Source organism: Pinus tabuliformis, chromosome J (assembly GCF_031772625.1).
Source record: "Pinus tabuliformis cultivar Carrire ecotype Pingquan chromosome J, CPIR1, whole genome shotgun sequence".
Lineage (NCBI taxonomy): Eukaryota > Viridiplantae > Streptophyta > Pinopsida > Pinales > Pinaceae > Pinus > Pinus tabuliformis.
Window position 1 is genome coordinate 1,079,219,091 of NC_142295.1, and position 21,852 is coordinate 1,079,240,942.

The following is a 21,852-nucleotide window of genomic DNA, read 5'->3' on the forward strand; positions in this document are numbered from 1 at the left end:
ACTTCTAGATCTTGGATTGTTAACCTATAAACTCTTAAGAAAATAAAAATAATTTTGAAATATACTCCAAAATCATAATTAGCATTTAATGTTTTATTAATTTAAATTAATAAATTATTTGATAAAATACAATACCCTAAATTAAAAATTTTAAAATACAATACCCTCCACTTGGCAACGTCTCCATGTTGTTATCTCGAGGTAGCCCATCAGACAGTTGAGAGGTAGTGAAAGAGGGTTAGGGTAACTGCCTACCTGAATCGCCGTGGACCATCATCATTCTCATTCCTTCCGGCCGGAGAAACGAGCTTCGATCTTCCCTGGTTCTGCTATTCTCCACTCGAAACATCGATATGGCCTTACTATTTCGGGTTCATCATGAGCTTTCCTTGTTGGTCATCGCTCGGTACAGGGTATTCATGATGCTCAGCACTCAGCCTACCTTCGTTGGGCCACCCTGCTTACAACAAACTCTGGTAATCCTTAATCACTTAATAATTATTGGTCTTTTTTGTGGTGCCAAAGGCGAATATACAGCCTAGTGTCTGTATCCTTCTGTTTGCAGGCTAGCTAGCAAGGTTTCGGAGCGACGAGTGAGGCTCAGGGTTCCTGAGGCTGGTGCGGAAGGGTTGACTCTCCATCTTCAGGTTGGTAATTGTAATTTCTCCCCTGCAGATCTTATGAAAGGTTATTCCTGACATGCGAAAAGAGGAATGGACTCTTGATGCATTTTCCTTTCAGAACAGAACCTCAGAGGTTTTGGATCTACACCTCAAGCTCGTTAATGGAGCTAAGAATTCAGTCAAGTTCCTTACGATGTTTCACCGTGGTTTAGCTTTCTTTTTAAGAGGATTTCACCCTCGTGTTTATCTACTGTGGATTAAATGTGATACTTATTTAATTTTGATCAAGCATGATTTATTCTCCTTTCCGTTTGAGAGTCGTTGCTTTGGATTGCATATTTAGCTCTTTTCTATTACGAGCCTACTGCCGCACCATTGACCAGGTTAACTGCTCAAGATTTCCTCAGTGTAACTTTGTTGTCAAGGGTTTCAGTCTCACGAACTATAGATTCGAATTGCCTTTATTGAGTTCAATATAGTTATGAAATATTTCCTGGCAGCTTGTATGTGTTCTGCTCTTTGAATGGCGAGAATGAATGTTGTAGGTTCCTCTATTGCTACTCATTTGGTATTATTGAAGCTACTATCATTTTTGTGTGCTATGAATTATTTCATTTACAATGTTAGTAACTACACCTGATAACAGGGTTTCTTTATTTAAAGTAAAAGTCTCAGGTTTCACTTTCAACCACCAGGAACCGTACACCTCATAACAGGGTTTCTTTATTTAAAGTAAAAGTCTCAGGTTTCACTTTCAACCACCACGAACCGTCTCCTGGCTATCCTAATGGGAACAACAAGGAGGTAAATACAGTGGTAGGTTTTTTGTTTTCCCTTACTATGGCCTGAATGTAACTCGAGTTCGTTATCCAGAATGTAGAGTTGTTTGTTTGAGGTTCACAGTGCAATAGGAAAATCTCTCACTGTTAATTATTCTATATCAACACAAGTACCCACAGTTATGCATATATTTGTGTACATGTTTTATACTCATTTTTACTATGATAGAATTACGCTTGGGTTTCCATGCATGACCATTCTCTGTATTTAGAGGGTATTACTAATCAATCGAAGAACAATATTCACAGAGTTCATAACCGTAACAAGAATCCATTCACCAAGCTATTCTTAGGTACAGTCCCCAACCTATTATCCCAACAATTATTTAAAAAACAATAACACACCTTTTAGTTAAGAAATTCTCAAAACAACAGTAACATATTATGCATTTATCATTAGAATTTTTTTTTATAGCTTTGGCCTCAACAAGGATTGACATACTCAAGGACACACACTGTTGGTTTGTGCCAACCATTAAACCTTTACTGCTAGCTAACTTCCATATAAAAACAATCTACAAGAACTCTTTTAAGATTGTTACTTTCCATTCATAAATGAATTCACAATGTCATAAATTATTATAAAATTATTTTATCATCAGAACCAATTAGTAATGTACTTATCTGAGATTCCTTAGATGATTAAGAATTCAGGGTTAGAATGAAACCAGTCTGCCCTTCCAATGGAACTGGAAATTACGTCCATATTCCCCCCCAAGAAAATGTTTGGCACAACTGGAAATAACCAGTCAAGGTTATGCTTCCAAACCTCAGGACCCTAGTCCAGTCCATAATTTCTCAAAAGTCAATCTGACTGGAGAAATTTCCACTTGTCCAACCAACTCTGGAAATAATCCTGTAGTTTTCACGTATCCTTTATCTTCCGGTGGTTCCTCCCTTTGGTGGGCAATCCCCAATTCATCCCTCAAGAGCCCTTTTTATCTCCAGGACTTAGAAGAAAGGAAATTGAATAATAACTACCTCCAATTATTTTCCCAAACTTTCTTTAGATTCTCTTGGAATCTTCATTATGTTTTGGCTCTTAACCATTTCCAGAATTTCACAAAATAAATTCATTATTAATCTATTGTAGCTGTTATTTTTCTATTTATTTTCATAATTACAAAAATTAAAATAAAAAGTACTAACAACAGTAATTTCAGTTTTTACTTCCACATCTGGGGGTGTTACATCTTACCCCCCTTAGGTGGAACATTGTTCGCAGTGTTTAACCTTCCAACTACTCCTGAAATAGTCTGGGGTATGCCTCCTACATAAAATATTTAACCTCCCAAGTGGATTCCTCCATGATAAAGTGCTTCCATTTCACCTTAACCTGGATGATAGCTCGCCTCCGCAATTTTACTTCTCTCTTATCGAGTATGTGCATGGGCTCTACCAGGAATTCTCCTTCCAGTTTGACTTGCCATCATCCAACTGTCATAACTTGGCATATCTAAGCATATATAAATAGATGGAAGATATCTACACACACACACACACACATAATCAATATTCCTTTACCTGAATAACTTGCCAATTTATGATGAGTCAAGGATCATATACATACTTCTTTAAAAGGGAAACATGAAATGCATTATGCACCCGAATGTGGCTAGGTAGTGCAAGTTGGTATGCAACCGGTCCTACCCTATGTAAGATTTGGATGGGACCAAAAAACCGAGTGGCCAATTTGGCACACTTTCCCCATTTGAGAGTACTTCTCTTGGGTTCGAATCGCACATAGACATGATCTCCTACCTGGAATTCCCGGTAGGTTCTCTTCTTATTTTCATAAGCCTTTTTCCTATCCTGTGCAACCTTCAAACTTTGCCAGACCTTTTTTACCGTTTTTTCCATTTATTCCAACATATTTGGTCATATTATTATTTTATTCTCAGGTTTGTTCCAATTTGCAGGGATGGTACACTTCCTCCCATAGAGCACTTCAAAGGGACTCATCTTTAACGATTCGTGATAACCGTTATTGTAGGAAAACTCTACTAAGTGGAGATATTCCTCCCATTTTCCGAGTTGTTGCATGACGTACATACGCAACATGTCTTCCACCATTTGATTAACTCATTTAGTCTGACCATCAGCCTGGGGGTGATAGGAAGTACTAAAGTGAATTTGAGTGCCCAAACCTGAGAACAATGCTTTCTAAAATGCAGAGGCGAACTTAACATCATAGTTAGGGATTATCACTCGAGGCATCCCATGCAACCTAAAAATCTCCCTAATGAATATATCTACTATCTAGGTGGTTTGATAGGTGGACTTGACATGGAAAAAATGAGCTACCTTTATAAATTTGTCTACCACCACCATAATTGAATCATTCTACCTCTTTGATGGGGGAAAACCAAATATAAAATTCAAGGTTATAGTGTCCCACTTCCATTCTGGAATAGGTAAAGGTGCAAGTTTTAACCCCGTACAGAAATTACCTGCATACGAATTCTAAAACATAGAAAAAAACAATGTGAGAGAATAACACATAAAACACATATACACTGAGATTTTTCGTTGGATCCCAACACCGTGACTACCATATTGATTTTGCATTATGTTCTTTTCAATGCTACAATACATATTTATACATGCCGAAGCATCCAATACCATGGACTGAAAACCATCGTGTCCAAAACCATAGACTGAAAACCATCACATCCAAAACCATGTGCGAAAACCATGCAAAAAACCATAGGTAGGTCTGCCCAACCTAATATATGGTCCAAAAAAATTTTCCCAGAGGGGGGTTACCCCCCCCCCCCCTCAAACCCCCTGGACAGGGGGGGCTTTCACCCCCCTATGACCCCCTCGTTGCACGCTCGATGCAATGAAGGGCGGGCTCTGCCCCCCCCTCTAACCCCCCAGTTGACTACGTGGGCTAGTTGTGGAAAGAATATAACACAACCCAACATTCTCCCACTTCTTGTTTTCTTTCCACAGGGGTCCACATGAGAGCTTAGTCATTTATCCAGCCCTGAAACACCCATTGTTTCTCTACACCAAGAGAACTTCTTAGAGCTCACAAATTTTGTCAATGTAGATCTGCAGTATTCTTCAAAGTGTACATCTTTACCAGCAACACGTTTTTGTCTTCTATCATATCCCTCACAAAGTGATACTAGACATCAATGTGCTTTGTCTTTAAATGATAAGCAGGGTTCTTTGCCAAGAAAATTACACTTTGGCTATCACAGTCTATCCTTATAACTCCCTGTACTAACCCCATACTTGAACACAATCTCTGCAACCAAACTACTTCCTTGCTTACATGAGTGGCTGCCATGTATTCTGCCTCTATAGTTGATAATGTCACTACAAATTGTTTCTTACTCATCCAGCTGACTGCACCTCCAAATAGGTTAAACACATACCCACTTGTAGATCTTCTCTGATCCATATATCCATCCTAGTCTGCATCAACAAAGCCATGAATATCGAACACTCTGTCCAATCCTGGTCTTCTTTGGTAGCATAAACCATAGTCACTAGTGCCACGGAAATACCTGAAAACCCGCTTAACTATTATCCAATGCTCCTTCCCTGTTTTGACATAAACCTGCTCAATACTCCCACTGCATGTGCAATGTCTGGTCTCGTACAAACCATCACATACATCAGGCTACCGATTGCACTTGCATATGGAACACGAGACATGTCCTCTTCCTCTTCTTGTGTCTTGGGACACTGTTCAGCAGATAACTTTACACCTACAGGAATAGGAACCTTCGCCGGTTTACTATCGTGCATATTAAACCTCTGTAATATTTTCTCGACATACTTCCTCTAGTTTAACCAGATCTTCTTCTTTGCCCGATCTCTTTTAATTTCCATGCCTAAAATATAGTTTGTAGCACCAAGATCTTTCATGTCGAATTTGGAGGACAATTGGGTCTTCAAATCCTGGATAATTTCTTTGTCATTTCCAACCAGCAACATGTCATCCACATACAAGGCCAGATAAATAACACGTCACCAATTAATTTAAAATACACACAATGATATTCTTTGCTTTTGGTGAAGCCAAGTCCCTGTATCAATGTATCAAATTTTCGATACCACATCCTTGGTGACTATTTAACCCATACATACACTTCTTTAACTTGCATACTAGTTCTTTCTTACCCTTCACCATAAAGCGTTTAGGTTATTTCATGTAGATCTCCTCTTCCAGATCCCCGTGAAGAAATGTTGTCTTCACATCCATATGTTCTACCTCAAAATCAAAAGCAGCAGCAACAGATAAAAGTAATCTAATAGAAGTTACCTTGGCAACAGGAGAAAAAATATCACCAAAATCAATTCCCGACACCTAGGAATAACCTTTTGCTACCAACCGAGCTTTGTATTTATCCACCTTTCCTTATGCATTTGTCTTCTTCTTGAACACCCATTTGCTGCCAATGGGTTTCCTTCCAGCTGACAACTCCACCAGATCCCAAGCTTCATTTTTGTGCAAAGATGCCATTTCATCAACCATGGCCTCTTTCCAGAGTTTGCCATCCTCTCAATCTACTGCTTCCTTCACAGTTCTAGGATCGTCATTAGTAACAGTTAAAGAAAAAATTGAACAAAAAGCAGACGGACTATACCTTTCTGGCTACCTTCTTTCTCGAATTGATCTTCTCACACCCAGAGTTTGTGGCTCTTCATCTTCTGATTCCTCCTCTACTGTAGAGTCTGATTCTTCCTCCTTAAGCTCAAACTCTATCTTCTCAGGTTCCTTTGGTTGGACTTCATGTTTAATAAAATCTTTCACCTCTCTGAACACCACATCTCGGCTGTACACAACCTTATTTGTTACTGGGTTCCAAAGCTTATAACCCTTTAAACCATCCTTATACCCAATAAAGATGCACTTTTCAGATTTACTATCCAACTTGGTTCTTTTCTCCTTTGGAACATGTACATATGCATCACATCCAAATACCCTCAGATGTGAAATATAGGGTTTCTTACCAGTCCATACCTCTTGTGGAGTCTTATCCTCCAATGGTGATGAAGGTGATCTGTCGACCAGGTAATATGCTGTCTCCACCACCTCTGCCTAGAATTCATGTCCTAACCTGACACCACTGAGCATGCTTCTTGCCCTTTCCATCAACGTCTTGTTCATTATTTTTGCAACTCCATTTTTCTCAGGTGTGTATGGAGTAGTATTTTGTCGTGTTATACCACACTTCTTACAAAATTCTTCAAATTCCTTACTGCAAAACTCTCCACCATTATCTGACCTCAACACCTTTATCTTCTTCTCTGTCTAGTTTTCCACCAGAGCCTTAAATTCTTTAAACTGATCAAAGACTTCAGATTTCTTATTAAGGAAATATATTCATGTATTCCTTGAGAAGTCATTTATAAATGATACATAGTACATAGACTTACCAAGTGATGGAACCTTCATAGGTCCAAACACATCACTATGCACAAGCTCTAATATTTGTTTCACCCTCTTACCAGTAGAGGGGAAACTCACCCGATTCTACTTCCCATATACACAATTTTCATAGAAATCAAAATCCAGAGAGCTATTACTCATACCTTCTACCTACCTTTACCATGAAGTATTCGAAGGCCCTTCTCTCCAATATGTCCAAGCCTTTGATGCCACAACATGGTCTTCTCTCTAGAGACCACTAGATTTTCTGCTCCACTTTCAGGAACCACAAAACTGTTGCACCCATCAAAAATAGTGCTACCTTGTAGCTTGTACAGAGTTCCAATATGAACTCCCCACATCAATACTAGTGCTCCCCGAACCATCTTGCAGGTATCCTTCTCGAACATTGTTTTTAAACTTGCATCATCAAACATGCTTATAGAAATCAGATTTCTAGCCAATGTAGGAATATGCATAACACCCGGAAGTGTTCTAACCCTTCCACCTTGCAACTTCAACTTTAATTTTCCGCAACCAACGATTCTAGCCTTCCTATCATCCCCTAAGAAGACATCACCACCATCGTATTTCTCATACTCGCAGAACCACTCTCTATGGGGAGTGAAGTGAAAGGATGCACCTAAGTCAAACAACCATGCCTCATGATCTACATCCAAGTACACATCCCCACCTTCATCTGAGGTGGTTTTCACCTCTGCAGAAGGGGCATCATTAGATCCCTTTCCTTTGTCAGGAGCTTTAGATTTACAGTCCCTTTTGTAGTGCCCTTCCTTTCTGCATTTCCAGCAAACTACCTTTACAGGTTTTCCCAGAGATTTAGATCTCCCACTCGATGACTTATCTTTGTTTTTGTTCTGGGACCGTCCTCGTACAGACAAGGCATCAACATTCTGATTCTTCATATTTTTCCGTCTCTTCTCCTCCGTTAGCAAGGATGAGACTATTTCATCAAATTGCAGGGTAGTTGCATTGCTACCTATTGCAATAACTAGACTATCCCATGAATCTAGTAGAGAAAACAACAAAAGATGCACTTATCTTCATCTAAAATTTTAATATCAACAAATAATAACTGACTTACCACAGTATTAAATGCATTCAGATGCTCTATCACCAAGTATCCATCTTTCATCCTCAAGTTATACAGTTTTTTTCGTAGGAACAATTTATTCACCAGAGACTTAGATTGGTACAAAGTCCCTAACTTGTCCCACAAAGCCTTAGCCGTAGCTTCCCTGATACATTCAACAATACTGAATATGAGACACACAATCGTATTGTGCTCTTTTCCTTCCGATCCAACTTCTTCCATTCTTCATCGAACACTCCCGTTGGTTTAGTACTTGGATCTACTGCGATCTAATGATTTTTATCCACCAATAGATCCTCCATCTTGAGTTTCCATAACTCAAAACTCTGACCATTAAATTTCTCGATCTCTATCTTTCCACTGCTCGCCATCTTCTTTCACCACTAGAATTGATCCCGCAGATCTCCCACTGAACATGGTCTACCACAGGCTTGAGCGAAACCCCTCAGCAACAAAGGCGTCCCCTTGAAGCCAAAACAGCTCTGATACCAAATGTAGGTTTTAACTCCATACATAAATTACCTGCATACGAATTCTAAAACATAGAAAATAAACAATGCAAGAGCATAACACATAAAACACATATACATAGAGATTTTCCCCTGGATCCCAAAATCGAGACTACCATGTTGATTTTTCATTATGTTCCTTTCAATGTTACAATACATATTTATACATGTCGAGGCATCCAATACCATGGACCGAAAACCATCGCGTCCAAAACCATGGACCAAAAACCATCGCATCCAAACCATGTGCAAAAACCATGCACAAAACCATAGGTAGGTTTGCCCAACCTAATATAAGGTCCAAATTTTTTTTTCCCGAGGCACTGCCTTGGAGCTTGTAGAGGGGGCTACCCGCGCCCCTTAAACCCCCCTGTGACCCCCCTACTACGCAATCGGCGCAACGAAGGGGCGGCTCCGCCCCCCTCTAATCCCCTGGTTGACTATGTGGGCTAGTCGTGGAAAGAATATAACATAACCCAACAAAAGGATGTAACAACCCAGCAAGATGTTGATACTTAGTTTTAACCTGCTGACATTCCAAAAACTTGGATAGGTATTCCAAAATGTCCTTCTTCATACCAGGCCAGTAATAGCCTTTCCTAATTGCAGAGAATCAATTTTGATAGCCGGGGTGGGGTGCGTAAGGACTCCTATTGAATTCATCCAATGTAACTTGTTTACTGATAACTAGTTAGGAACATATATTTTACCTATAAAGATCAACAAATTCTCACAGTTAATACTATACTCACTATGTTTCCCAGAATGTTGCACAATTCTAGATTACTACCAGAGATACTCATATTCTGGACCTTTTTGAATTTCTTCTCTAATTTGATCAGAAAAATTAAATTTCACTCAACTAAATGAAATTTTGTAATCATGATGCAACTTCTTGCTCAACGCATCTACTATTCGGTTCTCCCTTCCCTTCAGGTGTTTGATTTCAAAATCAAATTCACTTAAGAATGCAGTCCACCTTCCTTAGCGTGCATTCAGGGTGGGTTGACTAAAGAAGTTCGTTAAGCTGTTATGATCTGTCATAAGCAAGAATCTCTTCCCCAACAAGTAGTGCCGCCATACCTTTAAGGCATGAACAACAACAGTTAGCTCTAAGTCATAAGCAGAATATTTCTGCTCATGATCCTTTAACTTACGAGATTCGTAAGTAATCACTTTATCTTTTTTCATTAATACTTCGCCCACGCCTTCTTTACATGCATCAATACAAACTATAAAATCTTCCTCTGGATCTGCAATTTTTAATACAGGTGCAGTGGTAAGCAAATGCTTCAACTTTTCAAAAATCTATTGACAGTCCTTCGACCATTTAAAACTTGTTCCCTTTTTCTGTAAGGAGGTGATTGGATATGCTACTTTTGAGAATCCTCTTATAAATCATCTATAATATCCAGCAAGATCCATAAATGAGTGTATATCCACCACACTAGTTGGAACCACCCAGTTCATGATAGTCTCGATCTTCTCTGGATCTACCGCAATACCAGCAGAAGAAATAATATGTCCCAAATACTGAATTTGATCTTTGGAAAAGTCACAATTTCTAAACATGGCGTAGAACCGGTGTTCTCTTAGTGTCTGCAATACTATTCACAGGTGTTCTTTGAGCTCTTCCACACTCCTGGAATATACTAGGATATCATCAATAAAGATAAGAACAAATTTATCTAGAAAGGGGTGGAAAATCCCATTCATCATACTCATAAATGTTTTCGGGGCATTAGTGAGTCCAAATGGTAGAACCACGAACTCATAATGACCATAACGCGTTCTAAATGTGGTTTTATATATATCCTCGTCCTTAATATGAATCTAGTGATAACGAGACGTAAATCAATTTTTGAGAATACCACAATGCCCTTTACTTGATCAAATAGATCGTCGATTCGAGGTAAGGGGTACTTGCTTTTGACGATTAATTTATTCAGTTGTCTATAATCTATACACAACCACATAGTACCATCCTTTTTCCTCACAAATAAAACCGGGGACCCCAAGGGGACACGCTGGGTCTAATATAACCTTTATCCAATAGTTCTTGAAGCTGCATTTTTAACTCTATCGGCTCTAGAACACTCATTCTATAAGGAGCTTTGGAAACTAGAGCAGCTCTAGGGATCAATTCTATAGTAAAATCAAGATTCCTTTTGGGTGGTAATCCTGGAATATCCTCTGGAAAGACATGCTTAAATTCTTGAACAATTGGTATGTTGTCCAAGACATATAGCTTATCTTTAGAGTTAGTAAATCCTACATGGAATGCGTAAATTTGATAGCCTTTATGCATACTTTACCCTAATCGATGAGTTGTAATGGGTCCCAACTTAACCTCTCTTCTATTACCCTGAATTTCTACTCTACTACCATTATCAAATAGGAAGTTAATTATTTTCCCCTTACAATCTACTATGGTCCAATGTTGCTCCAACCAATCCATACCTATTAATACATCCTAGGAACCTAATGGTAGCACAAAAAAACTGGTTTTTAGCCGTTGTCCAGGCAATTCAATTACACAATCACCTACCTTTGCATTAACTCTTCTCTTAGCTCTTGTTGCTAACTAGAACAGCCAAGGATTCCTAAACTTTGTACTTGTCAAACGACATAAATCAACTACTCTTGGGCTAACATAGCTTAATCTTGCACCCAAATCTATGAGAATGGAAATAGGGTGGTTGGATATTTTACCTTCCAGTTCCACCATCGATGGTTGGTATTCTTCCTACTCATCCTCCAACGCCATGTTAGTCCTTGTATGTTCCTTTCCATATCAACCATAATAGAATCTTCTTGAACATTTGCAACCGTTTCAGATCTCCCTCGACGGAGACATATTTTGTAGTAATGGGGTTTCCCACAACCCCAGCATTGCAAAGGAGGTTTAGGAACCTGGTTAGTTTCCATATTGCTAGATGCTTCGCTCTGTTTCACTTCACTTTGAGGTCTATAACTTTGTCGATTTCTAATCACAAGTCCACTTGATCCTTTCTGACCTAGATATCTGGTACTAGTGTTTTTCATGCTCTTTCTGGTTGAGAAATTTCTTTTCCCTTTCTTATTTGTCCAATTTTTGGTGTCCTCGCCCTTCTTCTTCATCTGCTGATAGCAGATTCGAGGCTTCCGAACCACCTCATCCATCGTCTTAGGATTCAAACTTTTCCTTCATATAAATTGGTAAACTATTGATGAAGAACTGGACTTTAGCCTTCTCTTCCTGAATGTAAGGAACATATCTCAACATGGAGGTAAACTTAGATATGAACTCATCCATTGATTGTTGTCCCATTTTCAGGTCATGAAAATCTTTTTCCTTATCATCATAGAATCACTCAGTCATATATTTGTCTTTAAAATGCTTCTGGAATTGTTCCCATGTGACTTCCTGTTCATCAATTTCCCTGACTGTTCTAATTTCTTCCCACCACAAAGTGGCCTTACTCTGCAACTGGTATATTGCTAAACTTGCCTTAAAATTATCGTCGTATTCATAGATATGAAAGTGTTTGTTCATGTTGATTAACCAAGCATTTTTCGCTTCCTCAACCTCTCCATTGTATATTGGTGGCTTGATCTTTTTAAATTCCCCTTGAAGTTCAATTTTCTATCTCTTGAATCCTTTCTTATCAAAAACGTTATTAGATTATTCATGTCCAGTTCGCCCTCCCTCATACTCCGGATGCTCCTCTTGTTGTCTATGCGACTCTATTCTATTTTCCTCATCCTTACTAAGATTATGATTCCTTTGATTTTGCATGTCCGACAGACTCTTCATAATCTTTTCTTGCTCCAACCGTAATATTTCATTGTCTGCTCGTAAGTTCAACATCTCTGCTCGTAGTTACTAGACTATCTCCAGTACTGCAGCATTTGTGTTTTGATTTGGCTCACTCAATTGTACCCACACCTCTGAGTTATGTACGGTTGTCCCTCCAGAGGGGGAAAATCCTGCTCCTCGCCTCATAATGTGCCAACATTCTTCCTCCATGTATCATAATTACTTTTTTTATTCAATAATCATCCTTTCAAGCCTCAATGTAGCAACCTGAGGTCTCTAATACCACTTGTCACACCTACATAACCTAAGTATAAGGTAAATAAAAAATTTACATTTAAGTTTCCTTTATATTGCCTAGCTCATCCAAATTACAATAAAGGTTATTCAATATAATTGCGGAATTAACTAAAGTAGTACAATCACACCTTATGCATTTGATTAATTTAAATATGTTATTATGATTATGGTACAAACATTAATTGGAATGAACCGGACCGAGATTCCAAATCTATGTTTTGTTTGCACGCTGCATTGCCTAACAATTGTTATGAGATTTAACCATGGTAACTATTATATGCACTTATTTTTAATACGGATGGTTTCTCGAACCCTCGAGACACCCTCCTGGTGTGTGTTGATCCAACCTCCACTTGGCAGCTTCTCCATGTTGTTATCCCGAGGCAGCCAATCAAAGGGTCGAGAGGCAGGATAGGAGGGTTAGGGTAATTTCCTACCCAATTCGCCGTGGACCATCCTCATTATTATTCCTTCCAGCTGAAGAGACGAGCTCGACTCTTCCCTAGTTCTTCTATTCTCCATCAGAAACATCAGTATGGCCTTACTGTTTCAGGTTCATCATGAGCTTTCCTTGTTGCTTATGACTCGATACAGGGTATTCACGATGCTTAGTGCTCATCCTATCTTTGTTGGGCCACCCTGCTTGTAGCAAAATCTAGTACTCCTTAATCACTTAATAATTCTTGGTATTTTTTGTGGCGTTAGAGGCGAATATCCAGCCTAATGTTTGTATCCTTCTGTTTGTAGGCTAGCCAACAAGGTTTCAGAGTGGTGGGTGACGCTCAGGGTTCCCGAGACTGGTGCGAAAGGGACGACTCTCCATCTTCATGTTGGTAATCATAATTTCTCCCCTGCGGCTCTTATGAAAGGTTATTCCTGACATGCGGAAAGAGAAATGGACTCTTAACGTGTTTTCCTTTCAGAACAGAACCTCAGAGGTTCTGAGTTTTCACCTAAAGCTCGTTAATGGAGCTAAGAACTTAGTCAAGTTCTTTACGACATTTCACCGAGGTTTAAGCTTTGTTTTTAAGAGGGTTTCACCCTTGGGTTTATCTCCTGCAGCTTAAATGTGATACTTATTTAATTTTGATTAATATGTGTATATCAAGCATGATTTATTCTCCTTTCCATTTGAGAGTCATTGCTTTGGAATGCATATTTAGCTCTTTTCTATTATAGGCCTGCTGCCAAACCGTCAACCAAGTTAACTGTGCAAGGTTTCCTCGGTGTAACTTGTTGAGGGATTCAGTCTCATAGACTATGAGATTTGAACTGCCTTTATTGAGTTCAATATAGTTATGAAATATTTCCTAGAAGCTTGTATGTGTTCTGCTCTTTGAATGGCGAGAATGAATGTTATAGAATCCTTCTATTGCTACTCATTTGGTATTATTAAAGCTAATATCATTTTTGTGTGCTATGAATTATTTCATTTATAATGTTAGCAGCTACACCTGATAACATGGTTTCCTTTATTTAAGGAAAATGTTCGAGGTTTCACTTTCAACCACCAGCAACCATCTCCTCGATGTCCATCTCCTCGATGTCCTAATGGGACCGGCCATGAGGTAAATCCAGTGGTAGGTTCGGTGTTTTCCCTTACTATGGCCTGAATGTAACTCGAGTTTGCTATCCAGAATGCATAGTTGTTGTTTGAGATTCACAGTGCAATAGGAAAATCCTAGAATGCATAGTTGTTTGTTTGAGATTCATAGTGCAATAGGAAAATCTCTCATTGTTAATTGTTCTAAATGAACACAAGTAGCTACAGTTATGCTTATATTTGTGTAAATGTTTTATACTCGTTTTTATTATGATAGCATTACGCTTGGGTAACAAGAATCCATTCACTAGTCTATTCTTAAGTACAGTCCCCAACTTGTTATCTCAACAATTATTTAAAGAAGAGTAACACACCTTTTAGTTCACCAATTCTCAAAACAAAAGTAACAGATTATGCATTTATCATTAGCAACATCATCTATAGCTTTCGCTTCATTGAGGATTGACATACTCACGGACACACACTCTTGGTCTATGCCAGCTCATTGAGGATTGACATACTCACGGACACACACTCTTGGTCTGTGCCAACTCATCGAGGATCGACATACTCACGGACACACACTCTTGGTCTATGCCAGCCATTAAACCTTTACTGCTAGCTAACTTCCATATAAAAACAATCTACAAGAAATCTTTTGAGATTGTTACTTTCCTTTCATAAGCGAATTCACAATGTCACACATTATTATAAACTTATTCTATCATCAGAACCAACAAGTAATGTAATGTACTTATTTGATATTCCTTAAATGATTAAGAATTCGGGTTTAGAATCAAACGAGTCTGCCCTTCCAATGGAACTCGGAATTACATCTAGATCCCCCCCTAGCAAATGTTTGACACAACTGGATATAACCAGTGAAGGTTATGCTTCCAAACCTCAGTACCCCAGTTTAGTTTGGAACTTCTCAGAAATCAAGGAGAAATTAAAATTGGTCCAACCAACTCTGAAAATACTTCTGCAATTTTCATGTATCCTTTATCTTCAGGTGGTTCCTCCCTCTGGTGGCGAAGCCCCAATTCGTCCCTCAGGAACCCTTTTTATCTCCACGGCTTAAAGAAAGGAAAATGAATAATAACTACCTCAAGTGTTTTCCCAAACTTTCTTTAAATTCTCTTGAAATCTTTATTCTCTAATGACTCTTAACCATTTCCAGAATTTCACAAAAAGAATTCATTATTTATCTATTGTAACTGTTCTTTTTCTATTTATTTTCATAATTACAAAAATTGAAATTAAAAATACTAACAACACTAATTTCAGTTTTTACTTCCGCATGTGAGAATATTACAGAAAATATCCTATTACAAAATAACATAGTTACCAAATTTTAATTCGAGTTGGAGTTCCAATTCTATCGTAATAAATATAAATTTCAATAAAAAAACAGAAAATATACATTTTATAAACACTAAAAAAAATATTATTTAAAAAACTTTTTCCTTGATTTATTTTAAATTCTTTGTCCTTATTTTCCTATGTTTTATTTTCTAATTTAAAAATTTACTCTATATAATTTTAATAATTATATATAAATTTAACACACATAAATACAAACCATATAATATATAAAATTAATTTCAATTATATATATATTTTTGTGTACTCAAAATATGATTAACGTTCAATTTACACCACCAACTTAATAGAGTAAGAGGAAGATAGATTTTTTATCAAAAATTTACAGAAGCTTTAGAAGATATTTTTTTTATCAAATATAATTCAAAAATCATTCTCGACCGCCAATCTTTCGCAACCTGCTACTTACGATTGTTGCTCTGCTGCATGTTCGTGTCTACTACCGACCCATCGCTAGTAGTGCATTCTAGAGCCCAATATATGTGTAGTTTCTTTCATGGTCAACCTTGATTGGACACCTATCTTTTCAAAATAAAAATAAAATATTCTATAAATAGAAAACAATGTGAGTTATACTAGGAAAATGATTATATAGTTAGTTTTAATTAAAAACATTATAAAACATCAATAATGTCATTCTCAAAAGATGTAGTAAAAATATTTCACTCACACTTTGAAGTATAAATAAATTATTTCAATGTAGATGATAAGTGACATAATTTTACATAAACTTTAAAGAGATAAAGGAATTGAAAAAAAAAGAATCTTCATCTTTTTATGTTAGTTGCATAATTCTACATTTTTAAAAAATATTTCAATATAAGATTTAAATAAATTATTTCAATATCCATATTAACTCATATATTTCGATATCAAGTTCATGAATAAAGAAAGGAAAAAAATAATATGAACCACAGGAAAATATTTTAATGTCCTAAAAGTATAGAAAAGTGAAACAATTCAATTAAATTCTAATAAAAAAATATGTAATTCATTCTACACTTAATATAAAATTAATATGTAAAATTTAAAAAATATTATTGATAATAGATAACTTTAATATGAGTCATATATACAATACTTTAAAATTCCTATATTGATGTATTTAAAAGCATTTTAATATGGATAATATTGTGCATATATATATATATATATATATATATTTGCATTCTAAAATAGGTTTACATCTCAACAGTTTTGCTAGACACTCTAAACACTTGCTAGATTTGCGGTTAAAATGGATCTATACTAGTTTACATTACAACCCACTATATATATATATATATATATATATATATATATATATATATATATATATATATATATATATATATATATATATATATATATAGAAAGAGAGAGAGAGAGAGAGGGGGGTCACTTTAAATAAAATAATATTAGCTTGGGAATAATCCATTCCTTAAAAGCACAAAAAAATGTCCATACTTATCAACCTAGATCTCTCCAAATCTTTCAATAGGCTCAATTGGTCCTACTTATTCTAGATTCCTCTTGGTTCTGGATTAAGGAGTTAGTATCTTCAACATTCTTCAATGCTCTTAAACGAGCCTCCCAATATAACATTATCTCCTTCAAGAGGAATCCATCAAGCAGATTCCCTATCACCCTTCCTTTCCATTCTTGCAATTGAAGGATTACCCTTAAATCAGCCTCCCATTAGAACACTCTCTCCTTCAAGAGGAATCCGTCAAGTGGATTCCCTATCACCCTTCCTTGTCATTCTTGCAATTGAAGGACTAGGTCAAGTTCTGAAGGCAGCAGTTTCAAAGTAGAAGGTGAAGGAAATCAGGTCATTCAGATAAGACCTTCCAATTTCTCACAAATAGTTTGTGGATGACATTGTGTGTATGCAACTCCAATGGTTCAAAAAGCTCAAGTTATTCACAAAGTATTAGAGGATTTCATGACTATCTTAGATATGGATATCACCCATACTAAATCTCATATTTTGTTTCTTAACACTTCTCTTATGCCTCAAATTTAATTGTTTTATTATTGATAATAAATTTAATATTTAGGTAAATATTAATGTTAAATAAGTAATATTAAATTTTAATAATTTTATTAATAATATTAATAGCTCAATAATATTATTTAAGCTTTAATAAATTTATAATTACTCTGTAAGGCATTCCTTTGAGAATAAATCCCCTTCCATGCTACCTATGTTGTCGTGTGTCGTTGTTTTTGGTGTTAGACGATAGAAACAATGCCTGCCATCAAATTGATTCCTCATATTTAGACCTATATTAGTCTATTATAGAGCTTATATCAACATTTTTTCACCCAGAGCAACTGACCAATGGCAAATAAGATGCTACCAACAACTTTGCTTATGGACATTATACTAGTAAGTTGATTCCCTCCTTGTTCAACATCATCATTTCATATTGTTCACTTTAATTGAAAATGCATTAAGACATTTTGTTTATTTTGTTAGCAGTTGGTAAGGAAATTGTGAATATGTGCTTGGGATGAATTCGGAAGTTGGCGGACAAATGTACATGCCTAGAAGGTTTCCTAGTCTTCCATGCTATGGGAGGTTGTACTAGATTTGGTCTGGGATCGCTTCTGTTGGAGAGGATTTTTTTTTTATGGAAAAAAATCCAAGTTGGGTTTCATTGTGTATCCATATCAACGGGTTTCCACAGCATTATCTGACCCCTACAACAATGTGATGTCAACACACACATTGCCAAAGCATACTGATGTGGTCGTGTTGTTGGATAATGAGGCCATCTTTGACATTTCATCATCATCATTTCATATTGTTCACTTTAATTGAAAATACATTAAGACATTTTGTTTATTTTGTTAACAGTTGGTAAGGAAATTGTGAATATGTTCTTGGGATGAATTCGGAAGTTGGCGGACAAATGTACATGCCTAGAAGGTTTCCTAGTCTTCCATGCTATGGGAGGTTGTACTAGATTTGGTCTGGGATCGCTTCTGTTGGAGAGGATTTTTTTTTTATGGAAAAAAATCCAAGTTGGGTTTCATTGTGTATCCATATCAATGGGTTTCCACAGCATTATCTGACCCCTACAACAATGTGATGTCAACACACACATTGCCAAAGCATACTGATGTGGTCGTGTTGTTGGATAATGAGGCCATCTTTGACATTTGTCATCATTCCCTAGACATCAAGTGTCCTACATACACTAACCTTAATAAACTTGTATCTCATATAGGTTGGGGTTTAGTTTCATATGAAGTTATGTCTAATGGCTTCTGTTATTTGTGTTTTGATGGTTACCTTATGATATTGTAGTTCATATCTTCCCTGACTGCCTCCCTATGTTTTTATGGTGCTCTGGACATTGATATGGTTTAGGGCCCCTTCTGTTGGAGAGACTTTTTATTGATTATGGAAAAAAGTCCAAGTTGGGTTTCACAGTGTATCCATTTCCACATGTTTCCACATCTGTAGATAAGCCCTACAACAACATGTTGTCAACACACTCACTGCTAGAGCATACTGATGTGGTCATGTTGTTGGATAATGAGGCCATCTACAATAGTTTTCATCATTCCTTGGACATCGAGCATTCTACATACACTAACCTTAATAGACTTGTATCTTAGGTAAGTTGGGGTTTAGTTTCAATCCGTCTAATGGTTTATGTTATTTGAGTTTTGATGGTTAACTTTTAATATTGTAGGTCATATCTTCCCTAACTGCATCCCTATGTTTTGAATGTGCTTTGAACATTGATGTCACTAAATTCCATACAAACTTGGTGTCGTATACTCATATTCATGTCTTGTTTTCCTCATATGCCCTAGTGATTTCTGCCGAGAAGGCACACCATGAGCAACTATCAGTGGCTAATATTACTAGCAATGCCTTTGAGGCATCATCCATGATGACTAAATGTGATCCACGCCATGGAAAGAACATGGCTTGTTGTCTCATGTACCAAGGGGAAATTGTGCCCAAGGATTGAATGCGACAATTGCTACCACAAAGACGAAGAGGGCCATTCAATTTGTGGATTGGTGTCCCACTAGCTTCAAGTGTGTTATCAACTATCAACCTCCCACTATGGTTCCTTGTGGGGGCCTTGCCAAGGTCCAGAGGGTCGTCTGTATGATTTCCAACTTGACCCGTGTAGTAGAGGTATTTAATGTATATTGAAATTAAATTACAGTCCTAATGGCATGTCATTCATAATCCTAAGTATTTCTAGTATACAAAAGATGTGTTTTCATAAAATTTGATCAGAGTTCTCATCTAAAGTAATTGTATCTACAAATTGGGATATGAGGATTAAGAGAGCAGTCATAGCCCTAAGTTTCCTATGAGAGTTTAAGGAGCATACATGTTGGTAAAGGCTCCTACGATAATTAATAATTGATATTTTGTTCAGTAAAATGGGAATTCAGAGTTCATTTGTTGTTATATTTTGCAGTGCCATGTCTATGTTATGAATGCAAAATTTCTTGTCTGAGATAGCTAAGTTCATCCATCACACCAATTGTGTGTGAATGCGAAATACACACTGCGATTTAACCTGATTACAGATACACACTACAATTTAGCCTATAAAAATTAAAGGTGGTAAAAAAAGTACTCAATCATAAGACAATTGGAAGATAAACAATATGATACAATTAAAATGGAAAGAGTTTTCTCAATGCTCCAATTGATTTTTCAATAATTTTCCACTATGATTTAACCTGATTACAGATACACAATACAATTTAGCCTATAAAAATTAAAGGTGGTTAAAATAAGTACTCAGTCATAAGACAATTGGAAGATAAACAATATGATACAATTAAAATGGAAAGAGTTTTCTCAATGCTCCAATTGATTTTTCAATAATTTTCACATTGGAAAATACTTGACATGTCTCTATGGTTTTCATCCCTCTTTCACCAAGGCCATTGGATGAAAATTCCAGTAGGTGTATCTCTTCAAGCTTATATTGTTGGATGGAATTATGTTTCCATTCTAGATATGGATAAAAGTTTTCTAATATATGTTATCAATAATGTGTGGAGGGTTGCAAGGAAATAACTGATATTATATAAGTTATTTGAACTATAGTTATCAGGATCCATTGGGAGATGATGAAGTCAATTAGAAAAAGACTTTTTCTCATGGAGTTGAGTGTAAATCCCAAAAATTGTATTTTAATATAATCATTGGCACTCACTAATGGTATATGTAATTGGCATTTTTTTTCTTCTTCTTTTTTGTAGATTTTGGAGGTGGTAGGGAAAGAGATTGTGGTATTGGGAGAGGCAGATTTAGGGGTAGAGGTTGGGCCATATTAGTAGGCTTCTCAAAAAAATCTAACCAAAAGATCATCAAGTATTTAGGCCTAATATCATGCATTTGAAACTAGATTTGAATGGCATTCCTTTGCATTGTAGTTTGCATTATGATGCTTGGACTCAAGTGATGTTAGAACTATGTTGCTTTATATTTTTAAAATCATACTTGGCTCCATGTGAAGTGTTGTGTCACCTTTATTTAGATTTCAGATTGGAGATTTGATAGAGGCATGAGTCATGCATGGGAAAGTGGAAAAGATTCAGAGAAATATGTGACAGATGATAATTGAGACTTGATCTCTTGCTTTGGATGCAAGCGTTGGTTTCCCCTCTAGTTACTTTAATAAAAAGTTTGATTTTAGAAGTCAATATGTTCTTGGATTTCAACTTTTGAATGAATGTGTTAATCCTTTGTGCAACAGAAACATGAACAAAGTCAATGTTAAGGCCTAATCCTGTATTTGAAACTAGTAATTAACTTTGAATGGCATTCCTTTGCACTGTAGTTTCCATTATGATTCTTGGACTCAAGTGATGTTAGAACTATGTTGCTTTATATTTTTAAAATCATACTTGAATCCATGTGAAGTTGTGTCACTTTTATTTTGATTTCAGATTGGAGATTTTGTAGAGGAATGAGTCATGCATGGAAACGTGGAAAAGACTCAGAGAAATATGTGAAAGATGATGATTGAGGCTTCAACTCTTACTTTGGATGCAAGTGTTGGGTTCCCCTCTAGTAACTTTAATGAAAATTTTGATTTCAAAAGTCAATAATTTATTGAATTTCAAATTCTGAATGAATGTGTTAATCTTATGTGCAACATAAACATGCACAAAGTTACTGTTTAGGCCTAATATCCTGTATTTGAAACTGGCATTGAATGGAATTCCTTTTCCCATTATGATGCTTGGAATCAAGTGATGTTAGAACTATGTTGCTTTATATTTTTAAAATCATACTTGGATCCACGTGAAGTTTTGTGTCACTTTTATTTTTATTTCAGATTAGGGATTCGGTAGAGGCATGATTCATGCATGGGAAAGTG

General features: G+C 36.6%; 1 pseudogene; it reads left to right on the plus strand.

The window, feature by feature from the left end:
* The first annotated feature begins 353 nt into the window (after positions 1–353).
* Positions 354–19,658, plus strand: LOC149230714 (tubulin alpha-1 chain-like; annotated as a pseudogene).
* Positions 19,659–21,852: the final 2,194 nt, after the last annotated feature.